Source organism: Felis catus, chromosome C1, assembly GCF_018350175.1.
Source record: "Felis catus isolate Fca126 chromosome C1, F.catus_Fca126_mat1.0, whole genome shotgun sequence".
NCBI classification, from domain to species: Eukaryota; Metazoa; Chordata; class Mammalia; order Carnivora; family Felidae; genus Felis; species Felis catus.
The window spans coordinates 148,105,666-148,120,935 of record NC_058375.1 but is presented as its reverse complement, the minus strand read 5'-3'; the positions used below and the strand labels follow the sequence as shown (position 1 = coordinate 148,120,935).

Genomic DNA, 15,270 nt, shown 5'->3' with positions numbered 1-15,270 from the left:
ATTATCCATGTTGTATAAGGAATTTTGTTGTTGTTGCTGAGCAGTATGTCCATAAGATACTTTATCAACAATCAAAATTTTATTTAAACATTTTTTAATGTTTATTCATTTTTGAAAGACAGAGAGAGAGCATAAGCAGGGGTGGGGAGGAGAGAAGCAGGGGGGGGGGGAGGCAGGGGGGAGGGGACACAGAATCCGAAGCAGGCTCCAGGCTCTGAGCTGTCAGCATAAAGCCTGATGTGGGGCTCCAACCCATGAACTGTGAGATCATGACCTGAGCTGAAGTCAGATGCTTAACCAACTGAGCCATCGAGGTGCTCCAACAATTAAAATTTTAATATGGAGGTACTATAAATAATGGTGCTATGAACATTCATATATAAATTTCTGTGTGGACATATTTCATTCCTGGGTTGTACCCAGAAGAATTACTGGGTCATATGAGAAGCAGACTGGTTAATTTTAGAAGAAACTGCCAAGCTGCTTTCCAACATGGTTGTATCCACAATACACCTGCACAAGCAAATAAAGTATAATATCTACCTTAGGCACAGGTCATGCAAAAATAAGTGATAGACCAAATTTGGCTGACCCCCATTCTGGAGTTTATACATATAAAATCATCCTTTCTGTGAAAAAAGTTTTACTTTCACCTTCATATCTGTGTGCCTCTTATTTTCTTTTTCTTGCCTTATAACACTGGCTAAAATCTTAAAAGGTAAAGTCGTTAGTATTTCATCACTAAGTTTATGAGCTTTAGGTTTTCCATAGATACACATTAACTTAGTTTGCAAAAAGACTTCAATATAATTGGAAGTTTCATTTTATCACATGCTTTTTCTTTATCTATTAAGTTAATAACATGGGTTTTTCCATCTTTCTATTAATGTGTTGAATTACATTGCTTAATTTTCAAATCCTAAGCCAAGCTTGCATTCTTGGGATAAACCACACTTAGTTATAATGAATTAATTTTTTACATATTGTTGGATTAGACTTTGTATGTAATTTTTTACATATTGCTGGATTAGACTTTGTAAGGTCAAAGTCTCACTCTTTGCAGATGACAGGATACTCTATATGGAAAACCCTAAAGATTCCACCAAAAACTGCTAGAATTGATTCATGAATTCAGCAAACTGGCAGGATATAAAATCAATGCACAGAAATCGGTTGCATTCCTATACACCAACAACGAAGCAGCAGAAAGAGAAATCAAGGAATTGATCCCATTTACAATTGCCCCCAAAGCCATAAAATACCTAGGAATAAATCTAACCAAAGAGGTGAAAAATCTATACACTGAAAACTATAGAAAGCTTATGAAAGAAATTGAAGACGACGTAAAAAATTGGAAAAAGATTTCATGCTCCTGGATAGAAAGAACAAATATTGTTAAAATGTTGATACTACCCAAAGCAATCTAAATATTCAATGCAATCCCTATCAAAGTAACACCAGCATTCTTCACAGAGATAGAACAAATGATCCTAAAATTTGTATGGAACCAGAAAAGACCCCAAATAGCCAAAGCAATCTTGAAAAAGAAAACCAAAGCAGGAGGCATTACAATCCCGGACTTCAAGCTATACTACAAAGACACAAGAACAGGCACTCAGATCAATGGAACAGAATAGAGAACCCAGAAATGAACCCACAAACGTATGGCCAACTAATCTTTGACAAAGCAGGAAAGAATATCCAATGGAATAAAGACAGTCTCTTCAGCAACTGGTGCTGGAAAAACTGGACAGTGACATGCAGAAGAATGGAACCTGGACCACTTTCTTACACCATACACAAAATTAAATTCAAAATGGATGAAAGACCTGAATGTAAGACAGGAAGCCATCAAAATCCTCGAGGAGAAAGCAGGCAAAAACCTCTCTGTTCTTGGCCACAGAAACTTCTTACTCAACACGTCTCCAGAGGCAAGGGAAACAAAAGCAAAAATGAATGACTGGGATCTCATCAAAATAAAAAGCTTCTGCACAGTGAAGGAAATAATCAGCAAAACTAAAAGGCAACTGATAGAATAGGAGAAGATATTTGCAAAGGACATATCAGATAAAGGGTTATTATCCAAAATCTATAAAGAACTTATCAAACTGAACACCCCAAAATCAAATAATCTTGTGAAGAAATGGGCAAAAGACATGAATAGACACTTCTCCAAAGAAGACATCCAGATGGCCAAAACATGAAAAAATGCTCAACATCACTCATCATCGGGGAAATACAAATCAAAACCACAATGAGATACCACCTTACACCTGTCAGAATGGCTGACATTAACAACTCAGGCAAAAACAGATGTTGGCAACGATGTGGAGAAAGAGGATCTCTTTTGCATTGTTGGCAACTGCATTGGCAATGCAAGCTGGTGCAGCCACTCTGGAAAACAGCATGGAGGTTCCCCAAAAAACTAAAAATAGAACTACCCTATGACCCATCAATTGCACTACTAGGCATTTATCCACAGGATACAGGTGTGCTGTTTTGAAGGAAAATATGTACCCCCATGTTTATAGCAGCAGTATCAACAATAACCAAAGTATGCAAAGAGCCCAAATGTCCATTGATGGATGAATAAAGAAGACGTGGTGTATATATATATATGTGTGTGTGTACACACACACACACACACACACACACACACACACACACACACACACACACACAATGGAGTATTACTCGGCAATCAAAAAGAATGAAATCTTGCCATTTGCAACTACATGGATGGAACTAGAGGGTATTATGCTAAGCGAAATTAGACAGTCAGAGAAAGACAAATATCATATGATTTCACTCATATGAGGACTTTGAGGGACAAAACAGATAAACATAAGGGAAGGGAAGCAAAAATAATATAAAAACAGGGAGGGGGACAAAAACATAAGAGACTCTTAAATATGGAGAACAAACAGAGGGTTACTGGAGGGGTTGTGGGAGGGGGGATGGGCTAAATGGGTAAGGGGCATTAAGGAATCTAGTCCTGAAATCATTGTTGCACTATATGCTAATTTGGATGCAAATTAAAAAAAATTAAATTAAAAAAAAAGAGAGTAAAACCAGTAGGAATAATCCAGTATGTACCTCAACCAAAACATGATTTTAAGTTAAAATACTGTGAAAGGTATCACATATAAACCTTGATTGATCATGTGAGAAACTATATGTAAGAAAAATTGAGTCCTGGGAATTACATGAAGAAAGCAATCATAATTCTTGCATTTATCTAGAGATTTTACCTTCAAAGAATTTTTATAAACATTAATTAAACCATACAATGTATTTGTGAAATTTCATTAACAGTTTACAGGCACAAAAACTATAGCACCAGGTTTGAACCAAACATGACACACACACACGCACACACGTGTATATATATATTTATATATGTGTATGTATAAGTGAATATATATCTAATATATTCATACATCAATATGAATATATTAAAGCTTTCATATATTAATATTCATACATTAGATAAAATATATTTTACAGAAATGAACAGCTATAAAATACATTTAAGTAGCTATATAAATACATCTATATATGAACAGCTACAGTTGTTCATGGATATGATAAAAAACTATTCCAAAAGTATGAAGACTACAAACTGAATACAGGTATTATTAGAAAAATAATTTGCATTTGCTTACACCCCATAATAGTTGTGTTGTTACTATTAAAAGCATTTGAACTCATGAGATTCTATCAATGCTCTGCAAGAGGTAACAACAGCTTACACATTACCCTCCATCAGTTTACAACTTAAAAGAACACTTACCCATACCTCACATTTTAAGCTCTTCTCCACCTCCCTTTCTTTGAACAAACAATAGGAAACATTGCTGCTGGTAGGACTGTAGGAAGAGCAAAAAGGACAAAGCTGTGGAAGCAGGAAAAGGAAACAGCTGTTAAAGTAAGGGAAGACAGAGGGAGAGTGAGGAGGCCCAGGCGCCTGGGGAGGAAGCCAAGCCTTCGCAAAGAGAAGACTTCCTCCAGAGGAAACAAAGCCTATCAGAAGTAATTCTCAACTGTCTTGTGCCCTGTGGCTCCCATATAAATGTGGAAACTAGACCTTCCCTCTTTCATGCTCTGAACTAAAGACTACAAATGCTGGATCACTGGGTGCCCAATAACACTGTGTATTCATGTGCAGAGGACGGAACCAGATACTGGTCCTTTCACTGAAAAGCCTTGAAGGTAGAAGGTGCTAGGTGGAACAGGTGAGATTCATTCATTAAACTCCAGCTTCCTTAAATGTCTCTTCACTATTACCATTTTCTGTTTCCACCAGCAGGTAAAGAGGGCTTTCTCTTGACATGGTTTCTTCTGTCCTGAAGTTCCAACAGATGATGAATGTGAAGAAGTTTGACATTTATTTATACATGGAAAATAGATGTGTATATACTGAGTTGGATGGATGACTGCATGTGAATACAGGACCTTTTGGCTTCTGGTGGCATGTTCAGTTCAGACCACATTCACTAATCAGAGCAGAAAGAATCACCAATCAAAACAAATTCTTCATTGTTGTCACTGTCTCCTTTATGCAGCCTACATATCAGTGGGATGAAGCAAACATAACACAACCAGGACTTTTTCATTAAGCTGGGGTGGGTGAGGAGGGTACAATAGGAGAATATTTATGGCAGGGAGAACCAAATTAAGATTTCTAACTTGAAAATATTTGAGGCCTAAATGAACCCTTATTTCTTAGTCCACAATGCTATATTATACCACTTCCTAAAGGGAAATAACTGTCATTTTGCTAACTATAAGGATATCATAACAGTGCTTCGAAACAATAAATTTTACAACTTAGAGGATTTCTATATAGTTGTATTCTCATGATGAGTCTTACCCCTCATGCAATAGGCAGTCAACTAATTACTCTTATCCCATTCATCCAACAGAGACTCAGGCTTGGAAACACTATGTGGCTGGGCTAGGGTGACACAACTAGAGAGTGGTTTTGCTTCACCTAAGCGTGGCTCTCCTGAACCTTGGCCAAGAGCACAAGCTCAGCAACTGGTAGTGGAAAGGGGGTCGAGGGATAAGGGAGAAGATTCTTGTTAACTGCATATGAACTGTGTGACCATGAACAGCAAGTCAACCCATTTACACTGCAGTTCTGCCATATTTAAAGTAAAACAATCCCAGGGTACCTGAGTGGCCCAGTAGGTTGAGTGCCCAACTTCGGCTCAGGTCACGATCTCACAGTCTGTGAGTTCGAGCCCCGCATCAGGCTCTGTGCTTTAGTTGAGATTACACTTTGAAATTCACTCATTTCCAATTATAAATTGTAAAGGAAAAAGTTTTCAGGTAATGGGGGGAATTATCGGCCTTCAACATGCTTACAAATATAAATTGAGCCTCGGAGTTCCCTGGAGAGAAACCTGATCATATTATAAAAAATACTTAAATTTAAGACCCAAGGGGTAATGAAAAGAGTTTTCCAAACGCAGAAAATGAGAAGTAAAGAAATAGAAACAAAACACTTAGGATCTCATAGCAGCATCAATTATTATACTGGCATATTCAGCAATTTCCATTACTGTTTTTCAAGATGGTAATAGCATGTTTAGAGGCCCAGGGCAGGCCACCTCAAATATGCCACGGTGGCATATTGATCATTCTGAATTGAAGCTACTTGGGAAACTGTGCAAGGACACTCACTCTTCTCTGTCCTCTCAAAAGCAGGAAACAGATCTTCCATACAAAAGGCACCACCCCTATACTAAGTAAAGAGATAGGGACTTTGAAACCGTGAAAGCTGTAGAAACAAATTTGGTTACTTTTTATTAATCTACTACCTCCACCCAAATTCCACTTAAAATTCCTTACTAACTGAAGTTCCCAAGCATCTGCCTTCTTTATCCTGACAATTCCACACTACTGTACTTTTTGTCTAAAATGTATAAAAACTGCTTGCCTTGGTCACTTCTTTGGGTCTCAATTTCATTACTGGGCCATCATGCACATTTAATAAAACTTGGGCTTTTCCTCCTATTAATCTGTCTCATGTTGGCTTAATTCCTAAATCGGCTGAAAGAATCTTAAAGAAAAAAAAAAGGAAAAAATTCCCCCAATACATGAAAAGCTCAATATGAGAATTTTTTAAAAATTTAATTTCCGTGATCATTTTACAAGATGGCAATATCATGGAAAGTTCAATATGAGGATTTTTAAAAATTTAAGCAGTATCGACAGGAAAGATGAACTTGAAGCATTTTAAAATAAAAAGTTACTGAGAATACAAGGGAACCATATTCTCCATAGCACCTCTTTGTTACTAATGTTAAATAGAGAAACAAAACCATCTCTCAGAAAACATAATAATCAGTGTAATGATTCTGATTCTGGTCCTTGATGGACCTACCATGAAACATCCAGCATGGCACAGCCCAGTCTAATGCTAATCTAAAGGAAGGTACAGTAAGGCAGGTGGAAAAGAGCTGAGGAGCAACAAGGCCCAGGTGCCAGAGCACCCCTACTCTTCCCAAGGGGACTGCTGGCTATTAAGAATCATTTTCACCGATCTCATTGTTGCTTAACTGGAGCATGCGTTCCCAGCTTTGGACGCAGCTTGCTGTGAAGAACAAGTGTCGTCTAGACCATGTTCTCCAAAAGGAATGCGTGTATGTTCCCCTGGTTCTTTACCGCTACCTGCCAGCCAGACCCTAATGAGAACTGAGCCACCTCAGACCCAGAGAAGGCAACCACATGGCAAAGCTGCTTTGGCTAGCTCTGGACCACTACTCTCTGGAATGTTTCATGAGAGAGACTCGATTTCCATCTTGTTCAGGCCACACTATTATGATGTCTCATTATAGCAGCTAAACCTGAAGCCAAGGGAACACATATTTATGACAGAGCTATTTTAGTGCCTACCTTCCTCAACTCTTATTCTGAAGCTTAGGAAACATATACAACCCTTTACTGGTTTGTAACCATCTTCACTGGATTGTGCATCTAGAGGGCTGGGGTCTTGTCTTCAATTTTGGTCTAATATAGGGCTGAATGAAGGAGGAGAGGAGCAGAAAAATGAAGTAATTCAGGCTGTAGGCTTTAGGGTCAGATATTCTCCTGGAACTGAATCTTTTGTTAGTCTCTGGATTCTAACCAGATTGATATCAAACAAATATCAACCGAGTACCTTTTATGCAGCAGGTCCCATTCTAGGAACAAAGAATTCTGCTGTGGATGATTCTGGAGGACTTGGGTTTCACAAACTCCCTTATGACTCAGCTTCCTTATTGGTAAACCAAGGCTTATAAATAACAGCAAGAGACTTATTATAGGACGGTTGTGAGGATACAGGAGATGATATGTACAAAGTACTTATTATCACACTGTACTCAATAAATATTGACAATTAGGAACTGTCAATAATTGATGGTTGGTGAATAGATACTCACTGAATGCCACAGCATCAGAGCAGTATTCGTTAGCGCTCAGTAAGAAACACAATTCAGAACTGCTACGTCCAATCAGAGTTTGGTGTTCATTTTATTTGCAGTGTTTTATCTTTTCTTATATCTGCCACCTGTCTGCCAGGAATTGTGGACATGTCTTACAAAGACTTATTGACTATTACAGGGCACTTGTGACCTAATATTAAAAACTGAAAATATTAAAACCTTCCAAGAAATAATTCCTCTGGATTCTTTCCAATATGATAACCTGGGAATCATCTTTAAGGGGTTCAAAACAGAACATTATCCATCTCCCCATGATGGTTTTAACACCTGGAACACACCAAATTGCTTGAGCACACCATCCTGCACTGTGAATCAGAACCTACTGCTTCTACCCAGCCACAGCTCATATTCTCAAAACAATTAATGGTTTCTCAGATCCGGCAGAGAGCGCTTATGGAACAATCATATTACATCATTTTAGACTACATAATGTTCAAATGCATTTCAGGTAAGAAGAAATCCTAAGGCAGGTTCTAGTAGGAAACAAATGGGGATTTTCTCAGCTCACCAAACAAAATTGGAAGATTGGGAGTTAAAGATTTCTGGTAGATAAAGATGGAAAATAAATTTAATGCTCTACAGGAAATAAAGAGCAACAGAGTAAACAATACACTATACTGGGTGGGTGGCTTCATTTTGCTATAGCAATTTCAAGAGCAACTAGATTTCAATGTCAGCTTTATCACTGAAAAACCCCCCAAAAGATAAAGTGTCAATATTCATAAAACACCTCAGCTCTGCTTCTACAGAGGGACTTGACCACCTATTAAGTACCAAGCATTATTTGCATTTTAAATATACAACCAACAAACTATACATTATTATTCTAATTGTTCAGAGGGGGCAACAGGCTATGAGGGCCTGCCCAATATCATAAAGTTATTTGTAGAAGTCTGGATGTGAGCCAGGTTGGCTGGACATCAATGCCTACATTCTTCCCACTGTACCAAGATGAATTTTGAAACAACTGAAATCTTTAGAAGAATACACTGAAATTCTGTAAGAGCTCCCTGATGAGTTAGGATTATCAGATTCTTACCATAAATAATAATGAGGATAACCTCATTTAAAAATATTCACTAGGGTAAAGTGATGTCCTCAGGACAGAACGAAGCTCAGAGGGCTCTGTGTGCCTCTTCTAGAGGATCCTAGGTGCAGGCTTGCTGGCTGAGAGGATACCTTGGCTAATGGGATGATCATGATCAGCCTACGTGGAACACCTTCCAAAATATCCCAGTGAAGTGTTAACAGGAGGGACCCGTGCTTTTTTGGCTCAGTTCTCCTGACTGGTACCCCAGACCCACTGCCTGGCCTAGGCTCTTAGGTCGCCATTTGCCATTATTTTTGGAGCTGTCAAGGTATTTGTAATGATGAACATGGTTTCCTCAAGATGTTTAAAAACCAGTCAACATGCTAGCTAAAACAGCCACAGAATAGCAAACTGGTTCTTGTGCTTTGCAATATTTTGTGGCCAACGTACTCATTTTTTGGTATATTTCTACTCTGTCTGGGGTAAAGGACTTTGAAATTGGGGTGGTATTTGTCAGACACAAGAACTGTATTGGATATAGCTCCTTATTTTTTGCATTGCTCTAGTCATAAAGTAAGCAGTCATAATTATTACATTTACCTTTTTGTGCAGGAATATGTCATAAAGGAACATTTAGAATATACCAGTGTGAGTTCTTCCAGGTTAAATAAATCAGTCCAAGTGATTCCAACTGGTTTTGGACTATATCCGGGTTATGGAAGGTGAGAACAGATTAGGGGTATGGACCATCACAGCAGTGACAGATTCTCAACTCCTTTGTAAAAGCACAGGATTTCTTCAGGTTTAGACATGACTCACTAAAGCTATATTTTCAATGAGAATATAGCGGGAAGCATTTAAAAGGTAGAAAATATAATCATGACAGTACAGACTGACCCTCACCCCCCACAAAAATGTATGACCTCATTTCAAGATGTAGTTATTCTTCTGTCACTAGGCTGTTGGGTGGAGTTGCTGATATCTACGTGTCACACAGGAGAACCCAAAGTGTCATGTGGTTCCAGTTAAGGTGCAAGGACCACCGTTACACTTTAGAAAAAAAACATCATTTCTGAACAATCTCTTTGGACTACTGATTTTCTGCAAGACTGATTTTCCTAATAGCAAGGAAAAAGTAATCAGGTACAAGCTGTCCTAAACACATCATGAAGAAACTATTTACTTTGGATATGCCCCTCTTTCTCTGTGTTCTAGGGAGGGGTTCCTACTTCCTCCTTCACCTTTCCTAGGTAATTAATGTGATGATGTGCACTAGCGTACTTGTGTTTTATTCCCTACTTGTTTTCCATGAATAGTCAAACATTTTGAACAAGTGTGTATCTTCTGTAAGTACTCAGAGCTGATTAGTATCAGACACTATTCTAAAACTCTGGAATAAAGTGGAAAGCATCCTTGGAATTTATATCCTGGAGGGGGGCAGTCCAAAAAAATGGATATTTTATATACTTCTTTGCATCTTCCTTCTCTTACTTAATGATACTTGCTAGAATTCCCTCCAAGGCAACTGGTAAAGATGTATCTGAGGAATTTGTTAATGAGATTTCCGAATATACTCTAAAGATAGCTGTAAAGAGTTGAATTTGCAAAATTATATTAAGATGACATAACCTTTATCTCTACGGATCCAGACAGACATTGACCCCTCCGACTAGCTTCATCAGCATGATGACATAAGCGTCCTTAGGCATGTAACCTCAGCTTGGTCCTTTGCTTGGAACCCCTTCCATGGGCCACATCTTAGCCTGGGCATCTCCCTTTGAGTATTTCTCATTCTGGATCCAGGTCCCTGCTAAGTGGCCCCAGGCTAGAACACTGCACTTCCAAAACCTTTCTACCTTCTCAAGGATAACAACTGTAGTAAATGTTATATTGAGTACTTGCTATTTTAGTAAGATTGGAACCATTATGAGGACACAGGAGCCTCCACCCAAAGTTCAAAGTCACACATCATAGCCAGGGGTAGAAGTGGGAGCTCCTGCTCTTAATCACTGCCATTATACCTTTCTGGATCTGAAGATTGCTAGTCATGCAAAATTTTCCATTTCAACCATGCTTCATCTGACAAGTTTTCCACATTTTATAAGTTATATAAACGTCTTTTCTTTCCTTCTCTGTCAACCATAGTCTGTAGTAACTTTTTTACAATAATTTTTATAAAGGCTTTCTCCCTCCTAGATTCTATTATTTTGTGGCTTTAGAATTTTTATTAGCACAACATGTGTTCTGTAAGAAATTTGGAAAATACAAAGGGGAAAGCATCTGAAGATTCTTACATAACCTTCAGGAGTATCTCCTGTTTTATTAATGAGTGCACATGTGTGTTTATTTACATGAATATGTATTTGTATAGCAAGATTCTATAACATGTAGTTGTATTGTGAACTCTTCCCCCCACATCATTAAAAATTCTTTAAAAATGTGGTTTTTAAAGGCTGTGCAAACCCCATCATATACATACACTATTATATAATCATTCTACTCATATTGGGATATTAGGCTGTTGCCAATTTTTAGATATTAGAAACATTGCTATGATTAATATATTTGTGTTAACAGTAAATATTTCTTTAGACTGGATCCCTAGAATTGGAATTACCGAGCCAAAGATGCAAACATCTTTAATGCCTTTACTACAGATCATAAAGTGCTTTCCAAAACGGTTGTGCCAATTTACTCTCATCACTACTATGTGAAATTGCCAACATCACAACACTTACACTGTTTTAACTGTTACTAATATAATAGGCAGATATATTCCATTATTCTCATTAACGTTTATTTACTTTTGAGAGACAGAGAGAGCAAGCGCACGAGCGATAGGAGGAGGGGCACAGAGAGGAGATGCAGAATCTGAAGCAGGCTCCAGGCTCTGAGCTGTCAGCACAGAGCCCAATGCAGGGCTTGAACTCATGGACCGTGAGATCATGACCTGAGCCAAAGTCGGACACTTAATCGACTGAGCCACCCAGATGCCTCCCCATTATTTTAATTCATATTTCTGTGATTACTAGTGAGGTAAGAAAATTATGTCATATGTATATGTCATTTATATTCCTTCTGTCATCAATTATCTGTTAATATCAAATATCTCCCCTTTCCCCCCACCTTGTTTTTCGTTATTCATTTGTAATTACTTTGCACAGATCACCTTCGTTGTATTCATTCATTCAACAGGTATCTGCTAATCTCCTGATGCTTACCTTGTCCAGTGTTAAGGATACAAATCCTATCCTTTTTACTCCAGAACGCCTTTGGGAATTTCCTTACAAGACTTTTCTGAATATGTATCTTAATATAACTAAGAGCATATTACCAACATTGATATTTTAAGCACAATTAAAATAATACTCATAGGTCAATGGAAGATGATAATAGGAATAGGAATTTGTTCCCAGCTCAAACTCGAGACTTTTTTTTTGGGGTGGGGGGGGTCTTTGCAAATTCAATAAGCCAACAAATCATGACTCAAGTCATTCAATAGAAGTTTACAGGTTGCAAAACATCTTACATGCTGGGACAATGAAAAGTGCCGCCGAATTTTATTTTAATTTTATTCAATTTTATTCAATTTTATTTATTTATTTATTTATTTATTTATTTATTTATTTATTTATTTATTTTTATTTTTTTTTACGAAGAGAGAGAGCATGTGTGCATGCTCACAAAAACAAGGGAGGGGCAAAGGAAGAGGGAGAGACAATCTCAAGCAGGCTCCATGCCCAGTGCTGCAGCCTAAGGATCTCAGGACTGTGAAATCATGATCTGAGCTGAAATCAAGAGCTGGAGGTTTGGGGTGCCTGGGTAGCTCAGTCAGATGAGTGCCTTGACTCTTGGTTTCAGCTCAGGTTGTGATTTCAGGGTTTTGAGTTCAAGTCCTGTGTCGGGCTCTGCTCTACCAGCACAGAGCCTGCTTGGGATTTTCCCTGTCCCTCCGTCCCTCCCTCCCTCCCTCTCTCTCAGAATAAATAAATAAACTTAAAAACAAAACAAACAAACAAAAGACAGTCAGACGTTTAACCAACTGAGCCACCGAGACGCCCGCCATTGAATTTCTAAATGAAATTCTGCATTGACTGGGTGTTCTCCCTGTGGAGTATCTAAAACACGTAAGCAGTTTTGGGGCGCCTGGGTGGCTCAGTCGGTTAAGCATCCGACTTCAGCTCAGGTCGTGATCTTGCGGTCTGTGGGTTTGAGCCCCGCGTCGGGCTCTGTGCTGACAGCTCAGAGCCTGGAGCCTGTTTCAGATTCTGTGTCTCCCTCTCTCTGACCCTCCCCCGTTCATGCTCTGTCTCTCTCTGTCTCAAAAATAAAGGTTAAAAAAAAAAATTAAAACATGTAAGCAGTTTAGCTGCTATTATCAAAAGTGAATCAGAATAAACAATGGCCTATAGTGGTGGTCACCAGATTAACACATCCATCTGAACTACTTGAAGGAGTATGTAGCTTGTGGACCACAGGAAACAGGAGAGTACAAGAGAAACTGCAAAATCTAACTGATAACATGTAATAACCCTTGATTCTTGGATTGGAATCTTAATCAAGTAAGGAAAGATGCACTACTTATTTTGTAACATGAATTTCTCATTCCTGAGTCTGAAATTTGGGGACTTTCTGAAGAAAACACATCTTCAATTATCAAAAGGATACCAGGGTGCAAGGGTGACTGTATCTCATGAGACCCTGAATGTCTGAGTATATCCGTTTAATCCTTCACACATTAGATAATTTAGCCCTGTGTAAAACTCTTGGATTGGATTAAAAAAAAAATTCCCTTCAACACTCTAAACACATTGCTCTATGCTCTTCTTATATCTACTGTTTCAGCAAAGCTAGATCTCAGTCTGATTTTATCTTTTGCAGATAAATTGCTTTTTTTAATCTGGATTCTTAGGTTTTTTTTTTCTCCTATATCTTTGTAAATACAAAATTTTGTCAAGGTTATTTCTAGACTAATCTCTTTTCCATAGGTGATGCCTGGAATGTGATAACCCCTGAGTACACTCACAGCTTTACTTTTTGCTTAGAAAAAACATTTTAAAATTATATTTAACTATTGCTTCTGTTCTAGCTACTCTAAAATGTTTACTGAGAACATTCATAGTGCTTATTAGATTTATTTTCTATAGGCTCCATGTCTACTAACATTTATCATATCCTTTTTGCTCTTTTCCTTCATATTCCAAGATAACCACTCAATCTTGTCACTGCCAATGACTCACTTTTCCTCTGTGTCCATTCTTCTCTTTATTGACTCCACTGCAGATTTTAACTGTCTAGTAAACATCTCTGTAACATAATTTCCTGTGAATCCTAGATTCCCTACTTATTCACTGTGTAAGTTTGGGCAAATTAATCAACCTTCCTGAGTTTCAGTTTCCCTGTAAACAGGGGCAATAATAACAACTCTCTGAATAATTCAGGGTTTTAGGTTAAAAGCAACAGAAAATGCCGTAGCTAATTTAAGGGTTAAAAACAATTTACTAAAACAATTTACCTGTATCGCTTAAAATTATATATTTCCCACCAAATCTATTGAGGAGGGAAAATGCACGGAACAAAGAAATTTGGATCAGATATGTTCAATGGCCAAAAAAAAGAAAAAAAGAAAAAAAGAAAAAAAAGAAAAAAAAGAGATTTTCAAAGCATCAACTCGTTAGGTTGGGATAAGGAATATAGGAGATCCTCAATGCAAAGCACTTAGCAAAATGCCTGGCACATAGTAAGTAATAATAAATGTTAGCTATTAGTCTCCTAATAGATTTCTATTCCATAGAGTTCATGGATTCTTATAAGCTATCCTTATGACAATATCTTTCCTAAGTTCTTCATTGGTTTCCAGTTGTAGTGGTGGTAATAGTGGTGATGGTAGGGAGAGAAGAAATAGCAGTCTGGCTGTTCGAACAAGTGGCAAAACCAGTAAAGCAACGGGGGGGGGGGGGGGGGGGGGGAGGGTTGGTCTTTGTGATCACAAAAAGGCAGACCTGACATGGATGATGCACTGACCATTCTTCTCAAACCTGTTCTACTGGCCTCACATTAGGAGAGCTCTAACTCTGACAACAGAGTGAGTTCTTCATCGTTTTTTATGGAAAATCAAAAGTTTTATCAAGGGTTCAGAAATTAAAAAAAAAAAATTCACCCAAATAAAATGGTTTCATATTAGTAAAATAGGTTTTCCTTATTCTGTAGTACAAATCAAAGAAGCTACATGTAACAGCATTCTGTTCGGTATGCATAGTTACACAAATATGTTTCCTATTCTTACCTACAGACCATCAAATCTTCTAATCAATCTGCTTAAAATAATGCTAACAGCAGCAATTACTAAGATACATTTTTCTACAAAATAATTTAATAAGAATTCACTTGTTTCATTATACTTTGCTAACTGAAATAAAAGAAAAATAAAGATCCTGCTGTTAAGAGCTTACATTATATAAAGAAAACAGTATTCACCTTATTAAGAAACAGAGGAGAAAATGGGGCAATGGGAAAACTCCAGTGAGCTTCTCTCCTTACAACAATTATAGCTTTAAAGCAAGAAACACATGAGGTAGCTAAGGTCACAAATGAAATAAGGAGGTGTCAATTTACTCTGCACTTGGGCAAGGCAGGCTTACTCTTTAGTTATTATTATTATTACTATTAATTTATTTTTTATGTTTATTTGTTTTTGAGAACGAGAGAGAGCGCGCGAGCAGGGCAGGGGCAGAGACAGACAGGGAG

The 15,270-nt window shown here is 37.8% G+C and overlaps 1 protein-coding gene across 13 annotated transcripts in view; it reads right to left on the bottom strand.

Annotated features, from left to right (window-relative positions):
* Positions 1–15,270, bottom strand: part of PKP4 (plakophilin 4) — a 238,618-nt gene that overhangs the window by 136,590 nt on the left and 86,758 nt on the right. The window lies entirely within an intron of this gene.